Below are 7,464 nucleotides of genomic sequence, written 5' to 3' on the forward strand. Positions count from 1 at the left end.
ATGTGATCAATTAATATATTTATGGTTTTCATTTAGATATGCGCTTTTTTAGAGTAGTGGTTTTAATTATTTACAATATCTACAACTACATTTTCGTTTATAAATTACCTTTGATACAAACCACATCATTTGATAAAGAAACCCATCCTAGGGAAGTTTCGTATGTGAGGCGAAACATCGGTGTGCTTTCACACCCCTTATTGGCTAGATTGATTTTGAGGACTTATGGAAAATATGGACTATAATACGTAATGGTCAAGTCATAAAACATACATCTGAATGAATATTTTACGTATTTATTTACTAGAATATTTACAGCATATTTACAATAATTACAAAAACGCATAAAAATTAACGAAATAAATGAAACATCATCATGTATAATAGACATTGGGTATCACAAATTTACAATCGTGCGGCGTATGCGTAATCAAATTTGGAGGATAAACAATGTCGTAGCGCTGGTATGTATTGACTGCTGGTACTGGGGCGTTGGAGTGCATGAACTTTTTAAATTTGTGTAATGCAGGTTGAACAATGTTCATTCTGTGAAATTGCTGACTAAGATAGGGCATAAATTTATCTTTACTCATGGTAATTCTATCATTTAGGTGATAATTCGCATAAAAATCTATCAAATGACTTGGTGAAGAACGTGTATTATGTTTGGAATCGGCAGTATTTCTTGCATTATTCGTAGAACCATCAACACAGTTACGTCCCTTATACATCGTTTTTGATGGCAAGAGATGCCCAGAAATTAGGTCAGTAGATTTACTGCGTAAACCTCGAACTTTAGTGATTCTATGAGGTTTCTCGAGCTGAGCCTTCCATGCCATATAACATGCGTCGTCGTCGTTGTCAATAAATTTCTCGATATCATCAGAAAGCAGGGTTGAGGACCTGGGAAATGATCGACGCTGCAAAAAAGTTTAAAATTGTAAAATCAATAACATGTAGATACTAGTGTAATATGAAAATTTAAAATTAATTTAAAAACAGACATTCAAAACTGTATGTACACTTTGATTGTTTAAACAAGATCTTACTTCATGAGTTTTATTTTATTTTTTTAATATACCAAATTAATTCAACGGGGACCACAATGAAAAAAATTTTAGTCAACGATCCCTTGATAGTTTAACACATGTATAAGTGGAATTTTCTAGTTTGATACCCGGTTATTTATTATATTTTGAAAATTTAAAATAATGGTTTTTGTGAAAATTCATTGTATCGTATCATTTTAGAAAATTCACCCGGTACAATTTCTTGCATTGTGATTCAACTTACGAAAAAAAATGGATTCGAATTAGTACAAAAGTAAATAAATAGTTAACTTAAATGTAAAAACTTTTAGAAAACATTCTACCGGTTAATACAAAAATTAAAAACTTACGGAGTTGGTCCCTTCTGCATTCAACTTATTACACATTTAGTAACTGTCTTTTATAACGTCGACTTGTAGAGAAAACAGTTTCTATAGTAATAATATATCGCTTAAACAATTACTTCGTAATAAGAAATATTCGAGATGCTCTCCTTAAAATAACCCTACTGTAAGTTACAAAAATAGAAGGGGTAACATGTCGGTATTACCAAATTCACTAATGCTATATAATGTAGTCATCAGGAAATTCCTGGCAGGTAAGTCTTATTATTGTCTTTCAATCTTCTATAATAATTGTATGATAAGGCTAGAAAATATGTAAATAGTAAACGTAAATCCAACCTTCATTTCCGAGAAATTACTTTTTCCTGAAGGTGATATTAAACAAAATTACCTACCACTCAATCATAACTACGAACAATCAGGATTAACTATGAAAAGCCCCCTATGTCTGTAATTCATTAACCTAAATATTTCTTCATCGCATAGAAAATAAAATATTGAGCTTTTAATGAGAAATACCCAAATTTTCCACCAATGACCAGATAGAAATTATGAAGAATTTTAAGGAACAGTTACAATATGGCCGAATTAGTGCGGAACGAATTATACCGAGGCCAATAACTTCCAGTCAAGATAATACATTAGCTAAAAATTACTAGACAACTTTTAACGTAACTGTAGTAAATGGTGGACATTCCCTTACCTTCCTTCCAATTCCAATTCTTTAAGAGAACAACCCCGAAAACCTAGTCCCCAAAATTTTAAAATAGTTTCTGAAATATTCACCGTATATATCACGACACACCCTGTATATATAACCTCAAATTAATGAGGAGAAATTGTTGCTGCTGTCACCTCGTACCTTAGTGGTAGAGTAATGGTGCGTAAAACCAGCGGCCTGGGTTCGATTCCCGGAGGATGATAAAAAAATTACGTGAATGCAGAAAAAAGTTGCAACAAGTCTTTCTGTTCTTACTATTGACACATTTTCTTACCCGTATCATTAGAAGATTGAAAGACAATAATAACACTTACCTACCAGAAATTTTCTGATGACTGCATTACATAACAGGAATGAATTTGGCAATATTGATGCTAATGTGTGCGTTCCAAAAATATTATAAACTAATATAATTCAATTCGATAAAATATTTATAAGCAAAATTTCCTATAGGGCAGGTTAAAAAGAAATTTGATCATAACAATAAAGTGCGGTATCGTGTGCGGTTGGTAGTCAAAGGCTTTACGCAGAAAGCCGGTGTTAACGACCTTAACACGTTCTTACCAGTAATTCGGCATTCAACACTGCGGTTACTATTAGNGATTAATCTTTTTCTTAAGTTTTGTGAAGCCAAACATTTTTATTGTACTTGGTACTTTACTTTTTATACATTATTTTTGTAAAAGGGGCGATAGCCCGTAAAAAAAGAATAAATGAAATAAAAAAATAATAAATTGTACAATAACTTTGTTTACAGAAAATTGTTCTATTATTTTTCAAAAAGAGTCAACATCTTCGAATTTGAAAACCAGCCAAGGGGCGTGACCCTTTAGGTCCACACGAATTACTCCCCGGTATTATATTTTATCAAAATCAAACGTTTGATTATTCCTATTAATTAGTATTTATGCCTTTCTACGTGTTATAATTTTTTTTATTTGGCATAAATTAATTTAAGTCAGTAAAATTGCTTTTAAGAAGAAAGCTGCGAGTAATAAAATCCAGTGGGAGTAATTGTAATGCATATTACATGCAACAGAATCCATTAGGTAATTTACTACGTATAAAATAAAAAATAAAATTATTATTATATGTATGCTTTTATATATTAATTTTTCTATAGTAGACACTTAAAATCGTAAAATTCCAATAGGTTTTTTGCTTTAAATCCTTTAAAATATTGTTTTGAATAATACATATCATTTGAAACAATAACGGCCGAGTGCTTTATTATTTGCACAACAATTAGTAGCGGAAATCGGATTTTCTTTTAGTTTTCATTAAATATACCTATTGATCGTACAAAAAAGTTACAGCTTGTTTGATTACCTGCAAAATTGCGCGATAATACAATTTAAATACTGTAGAAGTAGTACTCCAAAAACGAAAACGAACCACCAGATAATTATTGAACAATTCAATGTGCAACATTTCAATTTTAAAGGAAACAAAAAGGAAATGTTTCAACAAAAATGTTTATTCCCATAACCTAACCTAACCTAACCTATCCTACCCTAAGAGAGGAATAAACGTTTTTGTTGAAACATTTTATTCCTTTCTGTTTCTTTTATTATTGAAAATGTTTCATCGAGAATACACCATTGAAAGCTTAAACTTTTCAATTTATTGTAAAAAGCTATTTATAGATCGTATATTAGCTTCCTTTATTTTACATGCTTGGAATAATATACATATTTTAATATTTAATTCCAAAAATTATCATTTTTTGATAAGAAACGGTTCTTTGCAATAAAACCGATTATTTAATAACTCTTCAGTTTTTCAAAACTGGATAATAGTTTTAATTACATTGCATTCCTTTATTTTTTCTAAATCTGCTATAGCATTAATATTTGTAGAAACACATGAGTTTGCAACAAAAATGCAAGAACATTAATCAATTTCGATGTTTTTATTTCCAATAGCACGAACTTGAAAAGATGAAAATTCCACCAAATTCCTCTTAATTCTGTCAAATTTTTGCTTATTCGTATATATTATTTTTCTAATTTCGGTTGCAGTAGCTATTTCTTTTTTCTGTAAATTAAATCATCTCAGAAACTTTTCATCGTAGTAGGTATATAATATTACACGCAGAAAAACTAGTATAATAGGGACAAAAAAAGTTCCTAGTGCTATGAGAAATTGTAACAGAATGGACTACAAATAAAACAGTTTAGTTATATCTATAGATTTTACAATCGTTTTATAAATTGGAGAAATTCTTCTTGTATATTAAATATAAAATTACAATTTATGGAAACACATACGATAAAATAATTAATAGGTTTAATTAGTTTATCCGCTCTTAGAAATTCAACTACTACACAAACATTTGTAAATTATAAGAAGTTCTCTTACCTATCTTCGCTTTTCTCCTTCTTATTACTGGACCGATATTTTTCCACCAAGTACCCCAATGCACGCACGAACACAATAAGTTATACAATAAATTATAATCAGCATGCGCAAATCGCAAATTTTTCAACAATTTAAACTTGTGTAGATTTTTTTTAATAACTTATAGGGATATTTTTTACAAAATTGTAGCAAAACAGAACATAACCCATTTCATACAAAATAAATTATTTGTAGAAAATGTAGGCACACCAAAAAAAAGTAGATACATTTGTAAATTTTAAGTAAGAAAATTGTAGTAAAAATTTCATTAGCAATTTGTTTAAAGGCTTATAAATTGTAACATGAAGGAGGTCCGAACAAACCCGAACTTGAATGCAAGATTTATACTTTCGTTTAAGCATACAATTGGAATATTACAAAATTGTGGTTATTTTTTAGCACTTTATTTTTTGTGTGTACCTTGAAATTTAGTGTTTCATAGGAATCCGTCGTAAAAAATATACTATATCGTTTAAAATAACAAAGTCGGCATCAACTTCCGGTAAAAGCAAAAGTAGCCTATACTTAAAATTAAATTAATTAAAAAGNTTATTTTTTAGCACTTTATTTTTTGTGTGTACCTTGAAATTTAGTGTTTCATAGGAATCCGTCGTAAAAAATATACTATATCGTTTAAAATAACAGAGTCGGCATCAACTTCCGGTAAAAGCAAAAGTAGCCTATACTTAAAATTAAATTAATTAAAAAGATCATCCTGGAATACCCCTACTGTCAAATTTTCAAATCTACATGTTTAATTTTTTTAAAATTTCTCTAATGTACCACTAGCGCAATCGGTGGAAGAATCCCTTTTATTTTGGTTGTGACTATGCACAATTAGCTTTTTGATAGCAAATGGTTCGGAACAACAATTAGGGGTTTGCGCAGTGATTCTTTTGGTTGGAATTTGTGTGAAAAATCAATTACTGCAAAATTAACCGAAAATGCCTTTTTTTCGGCATGTTTCTATAAATAGAAGCCTCCTAGAACGAAATTGCACTGGACCTTTTTTGTTCCTCGTTCAACTTCCTAGAAGATAGTGCCGGTATGATTAAAAAAAAAATTTTATTAAAAAATAGACAAAATGCCAAATAACGCAATTACAATTCAATGCGTAGTGAATCAATTGGTTCTTTGTCATGAAAATGTAGTGTAATATAGTTGAAGGTATGTATAATTTGGTCAAGATCGGTGAAGTAGTTTTCGTATACTGTAATTTGAAAGTAAACAAATTTTGAAAATTCAAATTAATGCCAGTGCTAGAAAATCGACCTGATATATCTTTCCTGATTTTTTTACGTATGCTCCGAGACCCATATTTTAGTTATCAATGAAATAATTTTTTAATACCTTTTTACTGTTTTTAAAAAAATAATGATTACAAAATTGCAGTAAAAATTTCATTAACAATTTGTTTATAGCCATACAAATTGTAACATTTTAGTATATACAGTGTAAACTCTTTATAACGTCACTCGATTTAACGACAAACTCCTTAAAACGTCGAAATTGCTTGACTTTGGTTGGTTTACATTGTTTTCTATACAATATTACATTCTATATAGCGTCACGCTCACTCTATTTAACGACAACAATGCGGCATTATAAATCATTAAGCAGTACTTTCTAAGTTGCCGAAATAGATAAGAACTGCAGCTGTGTACGTTGTTGAAGAAGACGATCCTGTCCCTCCACCAAGCATCAAACAAGCACTTGATGCAGCGAAACTATTAAAAAAATACTTTTTATATAATCAAATTGATCCAGCAGTATCTCAAGATATGAGTAAGATACGTAACAAAATACAATTAAAATATTGGAGCAGCAAAAAACATCAGACGAAGATAACAGGCTATACGCAATGTATGAATAATAATGTTCGTGTGCAAAATGTGTACTATATTGGTAAATGCATATTATTATAGAATAGTAAAATAATATCTTTTATTTCTCTCCATTTAACGACCACTCTTTATAACGCCGAAAAATGTTCAGTCCCTTAAGTGCCGTTATATAGAGTTTACGCTGTAATTCTGATATTACAATATTGTAGTTAGTTTTTAGTAATTTATGTTTTGACTGTACCTTATAATTTAGTGTTTCATAAGAAGTCGCCGTAAAAAATATACTATTTATACCATATAAAATCACAAAGTTGGCATTAACTTCTTGTATAACCCATAGTTGAAAAAGTTTTAATTAAAAAAATCATTCTGAATAATCCCTACAATCAAATTTTCAAAGTTTCAAGTTTTAATTACATTGCATTCCTTTATTTTTTCTAAATCTGCTATAGCATTAATATTTGTAGAAACACATGAGTTTGCAACAAAAATGCAAGAACATTAATCAATTTCGATGTTTTTATTTCCAATAGCACGAACTTGAAAAGATGAAAATTCCACCAAATTCCTCTTAATTCTGTCAAATTTTTGCTTATTCGTATATATTATTTTTCTAATTTCGGTTGCAGTAGCTATTTCTTTTTTCTGTAAATTAAATCATCTCAGAAACTTTTCATCGTAGTAGGTATATAATATTACACGCAGAAAAACTAGTATAATAGGGACAAAAAAAGTTCCTAGTGCTATGAGAAATTGTAACAGAATGGACTACAAATAAAACAGTTTAGTTATATCTATAGATTTTACAATCGTTTTATAAATTGGAGAAATTCTTCTTGTATATTAAATATAAAATTACAATTTATGGAAACACATACGATAAAATAATTAATAGGTTTAATTAGTTTATCCGCTCTTAGAAATTCAACTACTACACAAACATTTGTAAATTATAAGAAGTTCTCTTACCTATCTTCGCTTTTCTCCTTCTTATTACTGGACCGATATTTTTCCACCAAGTACCCCAATGCACGCACGAACACAATAAGTTATACAATAAATTATAATCAGCATGCGCAAATCGCAAATTTTTCAACAATTTAAAC

The sequence above is a fragment of the Agrilus planipennis genome, unplaced genomic scaffold, assembly GCF_000699045.2.
Source record: "Agrilus planipennis isolate EAB-ADULT unplaced genomic scaffold, Apla_2.0 scaffold82, whole genome shotgun sequence".
NCBI classification, from domain to species: Eukaryota; Metazoa; Arthropoda; class Insecta; order Coleoptera; family Buprestidae; genus Agrilus; species Agrilus planipennis.